Consider the following 21,344-nt stretch of genomic DNA (forward strand, 5'->3'; position numbering starts at 1 on the left):
ACCCCTTTTGCTTCCCATTCAAAGCATCCCTCACACTCTCATTATCTCTTCTCCTCTCTCACTTTCTCTCAACCTTTCCTTCCCATTTTCCCTTTTGTTCAAGTGCCGATTTCTTCTCTTAGGAAAGAGGTCCTCATCAGCCATTTTTGTGCAGCAATTAAAGTATTCGTAAGCCACCTTGATAGCCGAGGAAAATAGAGAACAAAAAACGGAGAAATCAGTCAAGCCACGGAGAAACACCGGATTTGCTTCTTGTTCCCTATCTCTTTAAATTTCGTTGTTGTTTTGACAAACATGTTTATGAATATTTACGCTATTGAAATGGTTATTTTAATCAATCTAGCTTGAATTTAATCCGTGTTGGGTTGATTATATTTTGCCTATTTGAATTATTGAAATTGTGTTTGTGCTGTTATGGGCCTTGGTAAGATGCTTGATTAAGTCAAACCATACCTAAGTTATTCTTGCAATATTAATTGTAGGATAACTAATGAATTAATTATTAAATCATATTTAAATTGTAATTAATCGACACAATACTTAAATCAGTGCATGTTTATTCTTCTAAGGTAGCTGAAGTTACTTTAGCATTGTATTTGGCGATACATATGCCTTGCATAATTTGCAAGATTATTATGATTAAACTGTTTCAAGGTAAGGATACTTTGTTACATCACATAGTATTTTATATGCTTATTATGTTGAATTAATCGTTTGCATCAACATAGGAATATGCGAGAGATTGTTTAATCTAATAAGTATGTATGTGCAATAACATGTTTATCTTTATAAATCTGTTTTATTGTTCGAATTGACATAGGAATGTATACAAGAGATGAATGGATTTTTGATTTGTAAATATGTTCATAAGTTAGTGAATTACCGAGTTACTGTGATTTATTAGTAACAAGTATAAGCATAAGTTTAATGATTCTAAGGTAAGGAAATGTAATTAATCCAACACAATTATATCATCTTGATTAAAATCAGCTTTTGAAATCATGCATTAGAACTTTATTTTATTTAATTTTATTTTACTTTTTTTCCTAGTTTTTAATCATTTCCCAAATCCAAATATTTTTCTTTCACCAAAGTGTTTAAACTTACTTTCATAAATAATTCTTTTACAGTCCCTGTGGGTACGATAACTCGACATTTACTTGTCACTTTATTACTTGTTGTGATTGTGTACCCTTGCACATTTTTGTCACTCCAAGTTTTTGGCGCCGTTTCCGGGGACTGTTTTAAAAAAAAGCCATTACTTGTGAATCTGTTTTTACATTTTCATTTAGTTATTTTCCTATTTAAATATTTACTTACTTAATCTTTCTGTGATTATTTCAGGTGTTTATGAGTATTGACCAAATTATCGACTTACTCCTTGTGGACCCTGAAATAGAACGAACCTTTTGACAGCGAAGAAGGCAAGTGAACCAGAGAAAGACCGAAGAGATAAACTTTGAGAATATGAATCAAGGAAACGGAGCAAACCTTGCTTGGAATCCTATCCTTATTACTGATGATAGGGATAGGGCTTTACGACAGTATGCCGTGCCAGTATTTAATGATCTTAATCTGAGTATTAGGAGACCTGAAATCGAGGCACAACAATTCGTGCTGAAGCCAGTCATGTTCCAGATGCTTCAGACTGTGGGCCAATTTAGTGGAATGCCTACTGAAGATCCTCATCTTCACTTAAGACTATTTATGTAAGTGAGCGATTCTTTCAAGTTAGCCGGAGTACCCGAAGATGCATTACGACTGAATTTGTTCCCATATTTGGTAAGGGACAGAGCTCGTGCTTGGTTGAACTCATTGCCACCGAACTCTATTTCTACATGGCAAGAGTTAGCAGAAAGATTCCTTATGAAGTATTTCCCGCCGAGCAAGAATGCCAAGTTGAGGAATGAGATCACTGCCTTCCAACAAATGGAAGATGAGTCCCTGTATGAGGCACGGGAAAGGTACAAAGAGTTATTATGAAAGTGCCCTCATCATGGAATCCCACATTGCATTCAACTTGAGACATTCTATAATGGTCTCAACACTCACACGAGGATGGTAGTGGACGCCTCAGCTAATGGTGCTCTCCTTTCTAAGTCTTACAATGAGGCTTACAAAATTATTGAGAGGATTGCCAGCAACAATTATCAATGGCCGACCAATCGAGCAGCGTCAGGATGACGAGTCACTGGAATACATGAAGTGGACGCTCTCACTTCACTTGCATCTTAGGTATCTTCAATATCCTCAAGGCTTAAGAATTTTACCACTAATAGGTATAACAGTTTTGCAGCCCAACCACCTAACCAATTTGAGAATATAGCCTATGTGTATTGTGGGGAAGGACATTTGTTTGAAGAATGTCCATCGAACCCCGAATCTGTATATTACATGGGTAACCAAAACCAAAACCGACTGAGGAAAGGATTGCAATCTAACTTTTATAACTCATCGTGGCAAAATAACCTAAATTTTTCCTAGAGTAACCAAGGGGCTGCAACCAGTAACACTTACGCCTAACCTAGACCAACTCAGCCACCTAGTTTCCCCCAACAGGTTCAGAAACCAACCCAAGCGAAACCATCCAATAGCTTAGAGAATCTATTGAAGGCATACATGGCGAAAAACGACGCTACTCTAAGGAATTTGGATAATCAAGTGGGCCAGCTTGCTACTGAAGTCAGGAACCGACCACAAGGTGCTCTACCTAGTGACACGGAGAATCTGAGAAATCTAGGAAAGGAACATTGTAAAGCATTGACATTGAGGAATGGAAAGAGAGTAGAGCCCAACACTGTCAAAGTTGAAAAGGAGCCAGCTGACGTTTAAGATTCAGAAGAAGTTCACCCAAGTGTTGAAATTCCAGTTTCACCAAAACCAGAATCTACAAAACCTGACAAAGTAACCTCAGGACCAGCTAATTCTGACCAACTAACAATGTCGTTAGATGCAGAATTGTCACCAAAGACGAACCAACCAGAATCAGTCCCAGTAATGAAACCACCACCACCATACCCTCAAAGACTTCATAAACAGAAGTTGGAGATTTAATTCAAGAAATTCCTTGACGTACTCAAGCAACTTCACATCAACATTCTGTTGGTTGAAGCACTTGAGAAAATTCCGAACTACGTCAAGTTCATGAAAGATATCTTATCTAAGAAATGAAGAATTGGAAAATTTGATACGGTAGCTCTGACAAAGGAATGTTGTGCATATCTTCAAGACAAACTACCCCCAAAATTGAAGGACCCTGGATGTTTTACCATACCGTGCAACATTGGAGCAACATACTGTGGTAAAGCATTATGTGACTTAGGTGTAAGTATCAACTTGATGCCTATGTCAATATTTAGGAAGTTGGGGATAGGAGAAGTTAGACCAACTATAGTTACGCTTCAACTAGCAGATAGATCCTTAGCACATCTAGAAGGAAAAATCGAGGACGTATTGGTACGTGTAGATAAGTTTATCTTTCCTACTGACTTTGTAATTCTAGATTTTGAACCATACAAAGAAGTATCTATCATCCTAGGAAGGTCGTTCCTAGCAATTGGAAGGACCCTTATTGATGTGCAGAAGGGCGAGCTTATTATGCGTATTCAGGATGATCAGGTAACGTTTAACATCTCTAAGTCTTTGAGATTTCCTGACACAATGGATGATTGCTCTGCAGTGTCCGGTTTAGAGGATTTAATAGTGGAGAAGGAACTCAACTGTGTTGAGGACCCATTGGAAAGAATTTTGACATTGGATCCTCCAAATGATGAAGAGGAGGATGAATACTTAGCTTTGTTAGAAGCTAATCAAAGGGGATTTAATCCGCAATCTTGTTTTGAATCTTCAGATTAGAAAAGTGGGACTATTCCCAACCAAAAGCGTCGATCGAGGAGCCACCTAAATTAGAACTCAAGGTACTACTTTCTCATTTAAAATGCGTTTATTGAGGTAACGCTTCTACTCTACATGTGATTGTTTCAGCAAAATTGACCACTATGCAAGAAGAGAAACTTATCTTACTTTTGAAACAATTCAAGAAGGCCATCGGATGGACCATAGCTAATATTCGCCGCATTAGTCCATCTATATGCATGCACAAGATTATCTTGGAAGATGGCAAAAAAGGGACGGTCGATAGACAACGGAGATTGAACCCCATCATGAAGGACATAGTAAAAAAAGAGATCATCAAGTGGTTAGATACGGGTATCATCTATTCCATCTCAGACAGTTCATGGGTAAGCCCGGTCTAGTGCGTGCCAAAAAAAAAGGTATCATGGTCGTAGAGAACAAGAACAATGAGTTGATACTGACTAAAATAGTTACGGGATGGAGAATCTGCATCGGTTATCAGAAGTTGAACAAGGTGACTAGGAAAGATCACTTCCCTTTGCCGTTCTTGGACCAGATGCTGGATAGACTCGCAGGACGAGGTTACTACTGTTTTCTCGATAGATACTCAGGGTATAATCAAATTACAGTAGCATCGTAAGATTAACATAAAATGACATTCACATGCCCGTACGGTACATTTGCATTTAGACGCATGCCATTTGGTTTATGTAATACACCTGCTACATTTAAAAGATGTATGATGTTTATTTTTACTAACATGGTTGAGAAATATTTGGAAGTTTCTATGGACGATTTTTCAGTATTCAGAGATACTAATGATGATTTCTTAGCCAATCTAACTATGGTACTAAGGCGATGCGAAGAAACGAATCTCGTACTCAACTGGGAGAAGTGCCATTTTATGGTACGAGGAGTTGTTCTAGGGCATCGGATAATGAGACATGGGATCGAGTAGGCAAAGAAAAGGTAGACGTTATTGAGAAACTCTCACCTCTAACATCTGTAAAGGGTGTTAGGAGCTTTTTGGGTCACGCTAGTTTTTATCGAAGATTTATCAAGGATTTCTCCAAAGTTGCTAAATCCTTATGCAAATTATTGGAGAATGACTCTATATTCAAGTTTGATGAGGAATGCTTAAAAGTCTTCAATAATTTGAAGAGTCGATTAGTCACGGTACCCATAATCGTCACACCAGACTGGGATTTGCCATTCAAATTGATGTGTGACGCAAGTGACTTTGCAATTGGAGCTGTCTTGGGCCAGTGAAGGAACAAAGTTTTTCATCCCATATACTACGCAAGTCAAACCCTAGCAGGAGCTCAACTGAATTATACGATAACAGGAAAAGAGTTACTTGCTATTGTGTTTGCTTTCGACAAGTTTCGATCTTATCTGGGAGGTACCAAAGTGACTGTCTATACGGACCACTCGAAAATTAAGTATTTACTTGTAAAGAAAGATGCTAAGCCAAGGTTGATCCAATGGGTACTTCTACTTCAAGAGTTCGATCTAGAAATTCAAGATCGAAAGGAAGTCGAAAATCAAGTAGCAGATCACTTGTCCAGATTGGAGCCACAAGAAGGGAATTCTCCTCTTATACCAATTCAGGAGACGTTTCCAGACGAACATATCCTGAAGATAAATCATGTCCATAATACCCCTTGGTTTGCTGATATTGCTAACTATTTAGCTTGTGGTTTGATGCCAATTGATAAGACGTATCAACAAAGGAAAAAGTTTCTTCACGATGTGAAGTACTATTTTTGGGAGGAGCCATATGTGTTTAAAAAGTGTGCAGATTAGATGATCAGGAGATGCATGGAAGAAGATAAAATACCGAAGATTTATACCACTGTCACTCAGCTCTAAGCGGGGGACACTTCAGAGGTACACGTACAACGGCCAAAGTATTGCAAGCCAGATTCTTTTGGCCAACATTATTCAAGGATGCATATGCTTACGTGAAGAGTTGTGATTGATGTCAAAGGGTTGGAAGTGTCACCAACAGAAATGAGATGCCTCAAACAAACATTATTGATGTTTGTTAGATATGCCTCAAACAAACATCTAAGTGGGTCAAGGCTGAGGCATATCCGACAAACGATGCTCAGGTTGTGATGAAGTTTCTGCAGAAGCATGTGTTCACAAGGTTTGGAGCCCCAAGAGCTATCATCAGTGATGAAGGATCCCACTTTGTGAACAAGTGGTTAAAATGGTTATTAGACAAGCACGGAGTGAAACATAAGGTTGCAACAGCTTACCATCCGCGACGAATGGGCAAGCTGAACTGGCAAATAAGGAGATCAAAGGCATACTTAAGAAGGTAGTCTACCCGAACCGACGAAATTAGTCCACAAGATTAGATTATGCTTTATAGGCTTACAGAACAGCATACAAGACACCTTTAGGAATGTCACCCTACAGGTTGGTCTTTGGGAAAGCCTGTCATCTACCTCTAGAGTTAGAGCACAAAGCTTACTGGGCTCTTCGATGACTCATCCTGGATCTTAAGCTTGCTAGAGAGAAACGAATGCTCCAACTCAACGAGCTAGAGGAATTCTGAATGTTCTCATACGAAAATATCAAATTATTCAAAGAAAGACTCAAGAAATGGCATGACAAGAACATTCGAGTTAGAGAATTTGAAGTAGGTTAGCAAGTCTTGTTATTTAATTCCAGATTGAAGTTCTTCCCAGGTAAGTTAAAATCACGTTGGTTCGGTCCATTTACGATTCAACACATCTATCCATATGGAGTTGTTCAACTCTAAGGTAAGGGAGGTAATTTCCAAGTCAATGCTCAGCGTTTGAAACATTACTACGGAGAAAAACCTGAACGAGATCAAAACTTGTTCAGTTTATCAGATATTTAATTTTTCTTGTTTTTAATAAGTTATTTAGGGTATATTTTCGGGTTTATTATGTTTAAATAAATTCTGTCTAGGAGATTGGAACTTAAGCGAGATAGCTTGTGACCCCTCCAATCTTCCTGGGAATTGATTTTTACATAATTTTCCAAGAAATTATTCCTTGAATGACAAAACAAATTTTTAATTTTTCAAATAAAATGGTCGATTTTGATCCAAGTTTTAATTTGCCACTCAATTTTAAATTTTCATTAAGTCTAGGGACTTAATTGAATTATTTTTAAAATTTAGTCGCTCTTTTCGTAAATAAAAAATACTAGGTGTCTTTCTTTGTGAATATTTTTGAAAAGCATCTAGAATAAATATCTTTAATATTATTAATAATTTGATAAACTTTAATATATAATTATATTATTTATAATTTATATTAATTTTTATCAACTTAGCTTAGAATTAGGATTAATTAGGAATTTTTTATTTCTGCACAATAAAATAAGAGATGGGAATCAAAAGTAAATATGGACAAGTAGTAAAGTCTAAACTATGGCAATAGGTATATACATGTCTAGGATTGGATCTAGGAAGAGCTTGGTACTTAAGCAGTCAAATTGACTCACCTCTTCTTTTCTAGAATCCTACCTAGTGTATAGTATCTATTCACTTTAAACATTGAGGACATTGTTCATTTTAAGTTGGGGGGACCGAAAATTGAAATTATTTCCACTCAGAATAAAATTTTTCTTTTAATTATGAATATGATATATTTTTTGTTTTTGTTCAATAAATTTGAATTTTGTTAAGTATGCTAAAATTAAGTATGAATAAAGTTTGATTATTTCAATAAATTGTTATGTTAGCTTAATAATACATGAAATGTATTTCTAATAAAGCATGCAAATCATACCATAAAAATTTAGTTCTTTAAGAAAGCTAGGCATGCATGAAAGTTTAAGTCTTTAGAATTTCTTGAGGAGAAATTCTAGGAAGCATGGAACGTTGAAAATGATTTAGGCAACTATTGTTTGGACCGTTTGAGCCTTTCAAGCCAACCATGATGAAATTTTTATCCTTTGAAACCCAACTTTGAGACTTTATAGCCTAATTTTATTTGAACCCTTCCAAAGTTAGCCATCACTTTTCTTAATTATCTTAAAAATGTCTCAAACACTAAACTCAGTACTATTCAGAGTATTCTTTGAAAATAAGTTTGGGGGAGTTGTAAAGAAGTATGAAATGCTCTAAAAATTGTATTACATGCAGTAAAATACTCGGAAAAAAAAAGCATATGTACTTGAAGTAAATTGCACTAAAGAGCATGTGGAAAGGAAAGAAAAGTTGATGTATTGAAGGTAATTATTTCAAAAGGTCTGATACAAGCTAAGTCTAGGGGTTTTTTTTAAACTGAAAATTATCTATCTTTTACCTACCCCTAAGACTAGCCACGTTACAACCTTGTTAAAGACCTATTGATTCAAAGTTCCAATGTTACCTACATTAGTGGAGAGAAATTGCTCTGTTCAACATATGAAGACATCAATTAAGCTTAATGATTGCAGTTTAATTTTGAATAAGTGATTAAAATCAAATTAGTACGGATTAACATGTCTTTATTAAGAAACATTTAGTATAATTTTTCTATTGTAGTAATTGTTGAGATTAATTTGAACGAAATATATACTTAAGTAGCATAATTATCAAATTTCTTGTTTTTGAGCATAAGTATATTGATTTCATGATTTTGGGAAGAATGTTGTTTTGAAGGATTTTCAAAAAGTGTTTCCGAGAAAATTCTTTTCAAATTTGTGCATTACTCGGGACGAGCAATGATTTAAGTTTGGGGGTGTGGAAACACAAAGATTTATATACTTTTTCATACCTAATTTTACTTAAAATCATGCATTTTCGATAGAATTTTTGCCATAAAATAATTAATTTTTATAAAATAATTAAATTGTATTAAAAATTTGGACATGTTAATTTTTAGTCAATTTTACAATTCTTTTAGTGAATTTTGATTATTTTTGACAGATTCGTACAAATGGCGAAAATTGACTTGGCAGACACCTTTAGAAGAACAAAACCGAGAAGCAATTCGAAGTAACAAGGAAAAATAATTTCCAGCCTAAGACAGTCCAAATATGTGTATTAATTCATAATATAATTAATTTTAATTTATTCCCAATTTAATTTGGGCTAAATACATTAATCTTAATTAATTATGAAAAAAGGGCCCAGTTGAACCAAATTTGAGCGAACCGAACCAGCCACTAATTGGGCAGCCCAGAACCGTTCAAATGCTGACCCAAATCAGCATTTTAGATGACTAAATGAGCCGCAAAAGGGCCCTTGGAAGACTTCCAAATTGCATTCAAACCTCACCTTAAATTAAGGCTTTACGGATTTGCCCCAGGCTAATTTTAGCAAAGTTGAAAGTCTCAACTTTGCCATGTAGGATGGCCGGCCATGAGGGGGCTCTTTGGCTGCTGAAATTTGATATTTTTAGCAGCCACCTTCAGCTATATAAACCTCCCTTTGCTGCCCATTCAAAGCATCCCTCATTCACATCTCTTCTCTCACAACTCTTCTATTCTCTTTCACTTTTTTCACTCATTTTCCCATTCAAAGTTCCTTGCTCTTGTGCAAATTTCTCCTCTTGGGAAAGGTGTATTCTTTATCAATTTTGGAGCAGCAATTTAGTGTTCATAGAAGCCTTGACCGGCGAGGACAACAAAGAAGGAAGAACGGAGCAACCTAGTCAAGCCACGGAAAACCACCGGATTTGATTCTTGTTCCTTATCTCTTTAATTTTTTTTGTTTTTATAATGAAAATATATATGAATATTTACGCTATTGGAGTGGTTAATTTAATCAGCTTATTTGAATTTAATTCGTGTTGGATTGATTGCATTTCGTCCTCTTGATTTGTTAAATTTATGTTTATGCTATTATAGGCCTCGGTAAAATGTTTGATTAAGTAAAACCATGATTAAGTTATTCTTACAATTCTAAGATAAATAAAGAATTAATTATTTAAACGAATTGAAATTGTAATTAATGGACACAGTACTTAATCTGTGCATGTTTAATTCTTATAAGGTAGCTGAAGATTAGATTACCATTATATTTGGCGATACATATGCCTTGCATAACTTGCAAAATTATTGTGATTAAACTGTTTCAAGGTAAGGATACTTTGTTACCTCACATAGTCTTTTATATGCTTATTAGGTTGAATTAATCATTTGAATCAACATAGGAATATGCGAGAGATTGTTTAATCTAATAAGTATGTATGTGCAATAACATGTTTATCTTTATAAATCTATTTTATCGATCGAATTGACATAGGAATGTGTACAAGAGATGAATGGATTTTTGATTTGTAAATATGTTCATAAGTTAGAAAATTACCAAGTTGCCGTGATTTATTAGTAACAAGTATAAGCATAAGTTTAATGATTCTAAGGTAAGGAAATGTAATTAATCCAACACAATTATATCATCTTGATTAAAATCAGCTTTTAAAATCGTGCATTAGAACTTTATTTTATTTTATTTTATTTTACTTTGTTTTTTAGTTTTTAATCATTTCCCAAATCCAAACATTTTTCTTTCACCAAAGTGTTTAAACTTACTTTCATAAATAATTCTTTTACAGTCCCTGTGGGTACGATAACTCGACATTTACTTGTCACTTTATTACTTGTTGTGATTTTGTATACTTGCACATTTTTGTCGTTCCACTAGTCCAAGCATCACCGAACTTCTAACCAAAGTGTACTAGAGAATTATCAAGACCGATAGCTTGGTCAAGAGAAATAGTGCGGGAGGTCTTGTTTAGGCAACCAATGAGATTGTGTGAAGAAGGTAGCAGTATTCCAAACTTAACATGGATGAGCATTAAAGTTCAAAATTGAGTTTGCTTCAACCTAGTTCGATAGTGCCTCCTGTGTTTTGGTTGGCCAAGAAGGCCACACCCAATGGCACTAACTTTGGAAGGGCAAAGAGGGCCTAAGTTGGGAACGGTTAATGTGTCTAAATTTCTCAGGTTGAGATCTTTTGGTGCTGCAAGTGATGGTTGGCATAAACCACATCCAGAGTGATGCATCCAACAGGATGTCACAAGAGTGCGGCTGGTGCCACATCTAGAGTGATACCTTTTGATTATCAAAGATATGAGAAAATTCAGTCGACAAAGAATCATACCATTAAGGGCTCCTCAAGGTTGCAACCTGATGATTATTTATTGTGGAATTAAGTCTGAATGTTTGGTGGAGGAATGGGCATAGACAAAGCGACACCAACAATTTAGATGAGACCAAGTTAGAGTCTATATTCGATGTGTGTTGAATGGATCATATTCTTAGACCTTGAAGGCCCAAGATGGACTTGAGGGCATCGACATAGTAAGTGGGGTGTGTCGTGGTCCATAATTTAGTTATCAAGGTTGAGCTTTCTCCAAATGGTCTTGAGTTAAATTAAAGTACGATAACTTGGAAGTCGGACATGATGAATTCACCGACATGTGAGGTTGAGTTTATTACTCTTAATGAGTTCATATCCCAAAGTTTGGGTTGTCCTATTGAGACAGACTTGATGAATTAACCAAATTTAAATTTGAGATGATGAACTTAATAAATGTTGTTAATGATGTCATAATCTTGATTTGGGTGGTCTATATTGAGATAGACTTGATGAAATCACCTACATAATGAATAACTAACCACATTCTATGAAAGACATTGGACAATCTTTCTACAGCACTTACCAACATCCTGAGGTGTGTTGGCTAAACCTTGTTGATTTATTGCAAAGCATCAATTAGTTCTGAGATTAGTTGTGTGTCATAAGTTAACTGTTATTTTAACAAGTTCAATATTCATTCACTTGTTAAAGAGAAAAATCATTGATTTTATTATGTACTAGTTCAAATCCACAAGATACTAGTGCTCAAGCGGCCAATTTTACTATTGTTCTTCTCGTGTTTTACCTTTTTCTCATGTTTACAAATTTTTCCTAATTTTTTTCCATTAGTGCGGGAATGTTGGTAATTCCAAAGAAAAGGGCAATCCACATTGGTTAAGCATAAGCTTTTAAGAAGGTTTATATATAGACTTGTCTCTTTCCTTCATTGAGTAATTGGAGCAAAAGGCCTAACGCGCACTTGTCGTCGTCGCCGCCTGATCTGTGTCCATGTTAACACGTGTCTACGACATGTACCACATGTGTTTATTTTTTGGTTAAACTTTCGTATTATTTTTCAAAAAATAAATTTTTTAGATTCTGAAAATCTTTTGCAAAAAATTTAGTCAATAAAAATATTTTTATTTGACTGTTGTAGAGTTTTAGGAAATTTTTTTACTAGTTTTACCTTTTTTCCCTACGTATTTTACTACTTTACCCATCAGGAAACTATATAAATAGGAGGTCATTCTCCTTATTTTAGACAGAACACAACAAGAGGAAAACAGAGAAAAACTTCTCTCATCCTTCTGTTTTCTAAATTTTTGTGTTCTACAAAATTACACGAGAGGGTAATTCTTTCTAGGAGCTTGGGTTTTAAACGAGACCGTCTATGAGCCCTCCAATCTTTCTTGAGAATTGAACCTAGTGTGATTTCACCGATTTCTTCCTGTTTATTTTCTGATCAAATTTCTTATCAACTACTTTTGTTTTATTGATTTTCATTCCTTTCGAGAAAAGCAATGTTAATTGTGTTCCATCTTCTTTAATCGTGTGTACAAATATTGAAGTATTATGTTAACCTTGGGGGGCAACATCTACTACCTGATTTCTCGATCAGGGCGAATTTGCTTATAAGGAAGTGGTTCTTTGACGACACAGTGATTGCTACTTTATTTACACTCTATTTAGTTTGTTATCAGGGATAACGATTTTTTTTTGCAGTGGTATATCTTCAACAATTTAGAAGCAAAGAATACTATTGTTTAAAAATGAGACTCGTTTATATTTTCCGTTGCTGGAACCACTGAATCCACCTACAAGAAACGAGCTAGAGTACACTTGAGGATTATTTGAGCAAGTGTAATGTCCTATTGAGTCAATCGGTTTGAAGGCACCTGAGTAGTGCAAGAGTATGCCTAAGTAGCGTTGGAGCGATTGCAAGCTCCATTTGTGTTGGCCAGTAGGCCATTGCGATCAAATTGGGCTTGAAGGGCCTAGTGAGATAGAGTCAATTGAGTCTTAGCTCAATTGGCATGGACATAGTTGCCAATATAGGAGGATGTGGGTTCGAGTGCACTGATGCATATTATCCTTCAATTTAAGTTGGTCAAAGGTCTCTTGAGTTTGAATTGGTCAAAGGACCCTTGAGTTTGAGTTGGTTAGAGAACCATGAGCTATTCGCTGGAACATTGTGTCTGGGATAGGGCTTATGATACCCTTATCCATGATAAGCTACTAATACATGACATTTATGAAGCTAGTCCAAGAATCACTGAATTTCTAACCAAAATAGACTGGAAGATTATTATGCCTGAGAGCTTGAACAAGAGAACTAGTGCGGGATATCTTGTTCAAGCAACCTATGAGATTGTGCGAAGAAGGGAGCAGCCTTCCAGACTTTACCTGAATGAGCATTGAAGTCAAAAATCGAGTTTGAGATCAACCTAGCTCAATGATGCTGCATGTGTTGCGATTGGTCAAGATGATCACACCCAATGGCAGAGACCTTGGAAGGGTTGAGAGGGCTTAAGTTGTGAATGGTTAATGTGTCTGAATTTCCCATGTTGAGTACTTTTGGTGCCACAAGTGACGGTTGGCATAAACCATGTCCAAAGGGATGCATCCAATGGGATGTTGCAAAAGTGCAACTAGTGTCACATCCAGAGGGATGCCTTTTGAGTATTAAAGAGATAGTAATATTCAGCCGAAAAAGGTTCATATCATTAAGGGTTCCTTAAGGTTGTAACTTGATGATTATGTGTTGTGGAATTTAGTCTGAATGTTCAGTGAATGATAAGCATAGATAAAGCTACACCAACGATTGAGATGAGACTAGGTTCGAGTTTATGTTCAATGTGTGTTGAATGGATCATAACCTTATGCCTTGAAGGCCCAAGATGGACTTGAGTCCAAAATACCAACTCGGTGCAACAAGGTTACTAAAAGTGTGGCTTCATGTCATTGAGGGCACCAACATAGTAAGTGGGGGAGTGTCATGGTCCATAATTTAGTTATCAAGGTTGAGCTTTCCCCAAATAATCTTAAGTGAAATTAAAGTACAATAACTTAGAAGTTAGAATTTTTCGGATACCTTACAGTCCTAGAGGGATGCTATGATACAAACTGGGCAACTAATAAAGTTAGCTTTACAAGTGGATATGTCTTCACTTTGGGTGGAGCAGTTATTTCTTGAAAGTCTATTAAACAGAAGTGTATTGCTTGCTCCACGATGGAATTTGAGTTTATAACTCTTGGCTGAGTCAGACAAAAGGTTGAGTGGCTTAGGAATATACTCGCAGAGATTTCTTTATCAGAGAATGGAGTACTTGCTTTGAAGTACGTAAGGTCTGAAAGGAACCTAACTAATCCACCAATCAAAGGGTTAAGTAGGAAAATGGTTCTTGATTCTTTGAGGGGGATGGGTCTTAAGTCCAATGGTTGAGGAATTCATGGTGGATTCCCAACTCAGTTCTTTAAGTTTAGTGTGGTCAAACAAAACTATGCAAAGAATCATAGTGTACATTCTACCTATCCTTATGGCGAACGATGTACATATATAAGGTTGAGTTATCAATCTTAATGAATTCATATCCCCAGATTTGGATGGTCTTATTGAGGTGGACTTGATGAATTCACTGACATGTGAGGTTGAGTTTAATACTCTTAATGAGTTCATATCCCAAAGTTTGGGTGGTCCTATTGAGACAAACTTGATGAATTCACCAAATTTAAATTTGAAAGGCTGAACTTAATAAATGCTCTTAATGATTTCATAGTCTTGATTCGGGTGGTCTCTATTGAGATAGACTTGATGAAATCACCTACATAAGTGTCACCAACTATAACAACCTTTTATAAAATTCGTTTGGCAATCTTTCTAGAGCACTTACCAACATCCCGAGGTGTATTGGCTAAAACTTGTTGATTTATTACAAAACATCAATTAGTTCTGAAATTAGTCGTGTGTCATAAGTTAACCCCTATCTTAACAAGTTCAAGATTCGTTCACTTGTTATAGAGAAAAATCACTCATTTCACTATGTACTAGTTCCAATCCACAAGATACTAGTGCTTAAGCGACTAATTTTGCTATTACTCTTATCGTGCTTTACCTTTTTCTTATGTTTACAAAATTTGTCTAATTCTTTTGCATTATTGAGGGAATGTTGGTAATTCAAAAGAAAAGGGCAATGTCGCATTGGTTAGGCATAAGCTTCTAAGAGGGTTTATATAGAGAGGCATAGGCTAAAGGCCTAACGCACGTCTGTCGCTGCCACCGCCCAATCCATGTCCATGTTAACACGTGTCTACAAAATGTACAAAATGTGTTTATTTTTGGGTAAAACTTCTGTACTATTTTTCAGAATATAATTTTTTTAGATTTTGAAAATCTATTACAAAAAAATATGCTCAATAAAAAAATATTTTTATTTGACTGTTGTAGAGTTTTAGGAAATTATTTTTGCTAGTTCTACCTTTTTTCCTTACGTATTTTACTACTTAGACCTTTAGGAAACTGTATAAATAGGAGGTCATTCTCCTCATTTTAGACAAAACACAACAAGAAGAAAACAAAGAAAAACGACTCTCATCTTTCTATTCTTTAAATTCTAGGGTTCTGCAAAATTTCACAAGAGAGAATTTTTGTCTAAAAGATTGGATTTTAAGCGAAACCGTCTATAACCCCTTTAATATTTCTTGGGAATTGAACCTAGTGTGGTTTCACCGATTTCTTCCAATTTATTTTCTGATCAGATTTCTGATCAATTGTTTTTTTTTAGGTTTCCATTCCTTTCGAGAATAGCAATGTCAATTGTGTTCCACCTTCTTTATTCGGGTGTACGAATATTGAAGTATTGTGTTAACATTGGAGGCAACGTCCACTACATGATTACACCGATTATGGCAAATTTGCTTCTAAGTCAGTGGTTCATCTACGACACAATGATTGTTACTGTATTTGCACTCAATTTGGTTTCTTGTGAGCGCTAATGGTTATGTTTTGCAATAGTATATTTCCAACAGATAAAAATAGAATATAAGCTTTATAATAGTGGGCAATAACAATTGATTTTTGAGAAAATTTGGTAAGAAAAATTACTTCAATGGCAATGTGAAAAGCCTAAAACATTGAAAATTATTGTTTGAAAATTATGTTTGGTCGGTTTGGAAACTAAGCCAACCAAAAAATATCAGTTCGATTCCATCGATTTAGGAAGAACTTTGAATCGATTTTGATTTTCAAAAAAATGAAAGTCAAATTGGTCAATTTCTAAGTTTTTTGAAATAAGTTAATCGATTACTCACCTCTAATCTAAAATCATTAATTATTGATTTTCAAAATAATATCTCCCACATGCCAAAATTTTGCAATTAATGCTTTCTTAGATAGTTGAGAGTTGAGAGTGTATACTTATTTAATGATTGAGACTGAAATTTAGCTGTAAATTGACTTAACTAACCATAAACAAACTCAATCGATCTTAAAGTTTCTAAGTGGAATTTTCGAAATAAAAAAAATCATTGTTTTGTGGACCCCTAAAAATAATGGACATTCGGAGTTTTGCTATCTTTGCATGACTCGGTCTATTTCATTTTTCGATAAGCAATAATGGAATAAAAATGACAAAATGAAAAATGAGAAAGGAGTGGAAATTATACTTTCACATTTTCATCTTCATAAAACCATAAGATGGAATATGTAATTTCTTTTTCTTTTCTCCTTCACTATTTTTTTTTTGGATAAAATATATGCAAGATCATTAAACTATTAGTAAATTTAAGTTTTAATCACTTAATTTAAAAATTTTATAAAATAGCTACTACACTATTCAAAATTTCTTATTTAAGTCGCTAGGCATTTAAGTTTTTTTTTTAATTTTGCTTAGTGAGTTCTAAGCGATGGTTCAATGATCAGTACGGGGGATCAATACCCATCAATAAGTAGAAGAACATACCTTAGATCCAATTTGATCTAACAATTAGTGTTAGAGATCAGAGAAGAAAACTGTTTCAATTTTGGTTCGTAAGTTCATGACGTTAAAAGTTGTTTAATGAAAAATTTTGAACTATAAAATAGAAAGGGAATGAAAGCCTTCAATTGGTGTAGGTTGTGCGAACGGAGAAGGCCATGCAATAACGATTTTAATAATCCAGTTACTTAAATGGAAAGTTTTAAATAGTTTCCTAACCATTTTGTAACTTTTTGAAGTTTAGTGACCAAAATGTTAATTTAGTTATAGTTAAGTAACATTAGTTGTAGTTTACCTTTTTTATATAAAATATTTGCTCCTTTTATGAAGTAATAATTATAAAGTCGAGAGTGCTCTCTCTGAGTATCCTAGAGAAACAGTGAGTGTTATGGTTGGGTTGAAGGAGCGTGGTGACTAATTTTTTGTTAATAGCATGGAGAGGGACGAGATCTCCCTCTTAGAGGAAGAGCTTGTTTAGTTAATGATGAGAAGTTCAAAGATTATTTTGAGTGGGAGTTCGACATTATTGTGCACTGCCTGGACAAGGAAATCATCTAACCCTGATAGTTTTCGTGCCCAATTGAAGAGCATATGGAAGACGAAAAGTATGTTTGAGATACAAGTGGTAGCGCATAACCTATTTTTTATTACATTTGATAGTGAGGATGATTCGGAGATGATATTGGAGGGAAGGCCGTGGTTATTTAGATGACAACTTATTATTTTCAAGCATATTGTGAGTCTAGTTGAAAGGAATTAGATTCATTTGGTGTTATCCCCTTATTGGTTAAAATTTGGACCTTGTCCGCCAGAATATGACAAAAAGGATCTGATGCATATCATAGGATCAACATTCGGGGGTGTGATTAGATCAGAAGAAAAAAGGGAGTATTGTCAACTATGAGTTTAGATAGTTGCAACGAAGCCTTTCAGTAGGGGTATCTTTGTTTCGACAGATATTCAAAAGAGGATTTGGCTTGCTTTTAAGTATGAAAATCTTCCAACTTTTTGTTTTGAGTGTGGTAAAATGGGTCATGGAATGAAGAAATGTGAGGGGATTCCTCATGGTGATCAAGAGAAAGGGGAGGATGAGTTGCCTTATTCGATTACGTTAAAATTTGAATCACCAATGATCGAAAAAAAGTGTTTGAAATTTGGTTTCTCATAAAAAAATCTATGAAACAATGCTATTATACCGGGAGGACTGAAATTGGTCGGTGAAGCCGTGGAAGGGACGGAGGTCATAGATTCATCTAAGGAAAATCCATCGGAGGGTCTACAATAAATGGATCGAATGGAAGCGATAGAGTTCCAATCAGATGGGGAATCTAAAGAAATTTCGTCAAAATCATGGGGTTTTGGAAATTGATGTAGACCCTTTGGTTATAGAAAATGCTGAAAAAGTGGATGATTTATAAGGGAGTTTTGAGATAATAGATCAAGTAGTTGTGGATAAAGGAGAATCTCTATTTGGCCTTGCTAATCCACTTGAGGGTAAGCCCCAAATTCCAAAGAAGTCTAGCAAGAAAAGACTTGGACAGGTTGTAATGTCTGATAAGTATAATGGCGTAGTTGACGCAGGTAAACAGAAAATGGGCTTGTACGAATCTAACGAGATGACTTCAGGTGAGTTTGTTGGGAATTTAAATAAAAAGATAAAATATGAGGGTAAGGCCACTAATGGTATGGTTTTAGGCAATTCAAGGTTGGTTTCTTCTGGATATGAGTCTACTCATTCTTATTTTGGATCGGCGGTGACCAGTAGGCTTCTCGATCGGGAGTAATGAAAACATTGTGCTAGAATGCCCATTGATTGGGAAGTCTATGGACTATTAGACGACTTCGGCATCCACTAAAGTTATTTAATCCCCAATTGGTTTTCTTGAAAGAGACTAAAATTGATGGTCAATTTATGGAGAAGGTAATAAAGATATGCGATTTTACGTATGCGATTGATGATGAGGTGAAGGGTTTGTGTGAGGGGTTGAGTTTGGCATGGAAAATAGATGATGTAGTTAGCCTCCGTAGCTTCTTAAAGAACCATTTTGATGTTTTAGTTAGTGAGGAAAACGAGGATAGATCAGAGATTTATCGAGTTTTATGCAGCCCCTTTTGCCAATAAAAGAAATTGTACTTAGAGTTTATTAAGGCGGCTTGGGCATGATCAGGATTTCCCATGGTTGGTGAGTAGGGATTTTAATGAGATTCTATACTCTTTTGAGAAGTAAGGTGGGGTGCCTCGGGAAAAAAGTAGAATGGAAGCTTTTCGGAATGTACATGAAAAATGTAACCTAATGGACATCGGATATTCTTAGGTGTGGTTGACGGGGGAAAGAGGGTAATCGTCCTAAAACAAACATAAGGAAGCATTTGGATAGGGGGTCACAAATGACGGTTGGTTGAAAATTTTCTCCAATACTTGTATTAAGCATTTACCGTATTCTTTTTCAGACCATTGCTCGTTTCTTATTAGAAATGATCTGGAAAAAGGAAAGAGAAGGGTGGCGAGATTCAGGTTTGAGGCTTAGTGGACAATGGATGAATCTTTAGAATGGGAGATCAAGCGAATTTGGGAAACTTCCACTGGCTCTATTTTTGACTAGTTGGAATGGTTGAGACATGGTTTGATGGTCTGGGCAAAATCAGTAAAGTCGAGCAGGAATGGGTTGAAAAATGAGTTGAATAAAAAATTGGTAGATTTTTTAGGGTCGAAACGAACTGATGACCACATGGCCAAGCTTATTGACACTAAGGTTCAACTCAATTTGGAGATTGACAATGAGGAGGTTTTATGGGAACAAAGAGCTTGTGTCAATTGGTTACGTTTGGGCGATAAGAACACGACTTTCTTTCATAGGTATGCTTTGACCCGTAGGAAGATGAATTTGGTTAATAGGTTGGAACGTACGGATAGAACAAAGGCAAGTAGTGAGGAAGAAATATGGGAAATAACTACTAATTTCTTTCAGCATTTGTTTACATCGGGTGGAGTAAGAGACTTGACGCATTTATTATTGAGAATTGTTGTTACTATTTCCTTTGATGATAAACGTTTTATTTTGTCTAGGCATTTGGAGGAAGAGGTTTATGTGGCTTTGAAAGAAATGAGACCCACTAAAACATCTGGGTTTGATGGATTTTCGGCTTTGTTCTTTCAACAGTACTAGCATATAGTAGGGAATGACATTTTAGCATACTGCTTGGGCATTTTAAATGAAGGAAAGGTACCTATTCTCGCTAATGCTATTGATATTTTGCTTATCCCAAAAGTTCCAAAACCTACAAACTTAGCAAATTTCAGACCCATCAATTTGTGTTTTGTCCTTTATAAAATTGTGGCAAAAACTGTAGCGAATCGACTTCAATGTGTTATAGGGAGATGTGTTGATAGTGCCCAGAGTGCATTTGTGCCTAGACGGTTAAGTTCAGATAACGTGTTGTTATCTTATGAATTATTGCACGGTTTTAGAAAGAAGTGAATGGGTAAAAAAGGTTATATGGCTTTAAAACTTTATATGAGTAAACCTATGATAGAGTTTAATGGGATTTGGTGGAGCTTATAATAAGATGTATTTCTTCGATTTCCTACTCTGTTATTGTTAATGGTTGTAGGGGAAGGATGCTTAAGCCTACTAGGAGTCTCCGACAAAGGTATCCCCTTAGTCATTTCCTCTTCCTTATTTGCAGTAAGGGTTTATCGGCTGTAATGCAACTGGCAATAGAGGAAGGTTTGTTGCGAGGGGAAAACGCTAGTAGACATGGTCCAAAAATTTCATTTACTTTTTGTGGATGACAGTATTCTCTTTAGTGAGGCAAATTTCAAAGGAGCCACAGTGTTGAAGGAGATTTTAAAGGAATATGAAAGTTGTTCTGGTTAGTGTGTGAATTTCAGCAAGTCTACAGTCTTTTTTAGCTCAAATACAAGCGAAGGGGAAAAGAAAAATGTCTCGGGAATTTTAGGAATGCAGTTTTCAAACAATCCTAAGAAATATCTAGGTTTACCTAACATGGTAGGAGGAGGAAGAAAGCATCTTTCTAGAATATAAAGGGCAGGATCAAGCCACGTATAGAGAGTTGGAGTACTAGAATGTTGTCGCAAGGAGGTAAGGAGATCTTTATTAAATTTGTGCTTCAGGCTATCCTTACGTATGCAATATCCTGCTTCTTATTACCAAAATCTTTTGTGGGGAGATTGAGAGTATTTTGGAAAGATGGAAAAAAGGAAAGGGGCAGAAGAGAATACAATGGTGTGCTTGGAGTAACATGTGTCAATTGAAAGAAATAGAGGCATGGGTTTCGTGATATGGGTAAATTTAACACTACTCTATTGGCCAAATAATGTAAGACGCTTTTATCAAACCCGGATTTGTTGCTTGCTTGAGTTCTCAAAGCAAAGTATTTCCCAAATTCTGATTTTCTTAATGCTCAGTTAGGTAATAATCCTTTTGTAACACCCCTAACCC

The 21,344-nt window shown here is 35.6% G+C and overlaps 1 non-coding gene across 1 annotated transcript; it reads right to left on the minus strand.

Annotated features, from left to right (window-relative positions):
* Positions 1 to 1,896: 1,896 nt before the first annotated feature.
* Positions 1,897 to 2,003, minus strand: LOC121215672 (small nucleolar RNA R71). The gene has a single exon (XR_005911648.1). It is a non-coding gene; the product is annotated as a small nucleolar RNA R71 (small nucleolar RNA).
* Between the last annotated feature and the right edge of the window lie 19,341 nt (positions 2,004 to 21,344).

This window comes from Gossypium hirsutum, chromosome D03, assembly GCF_007990345.1.
Source record: "Gossypium hirsutum isolate 1008001.06 chromosome D03, Gossypium_hirsutum_v2.1, whole genome shotgun sequence".
Lineage (NCBI taxonomy): Eukaryota > Viridiplantae > Streptophyta > Magnoliopsida > Malvales > Malvaceae > Gossypium > Gossypium hirsutum.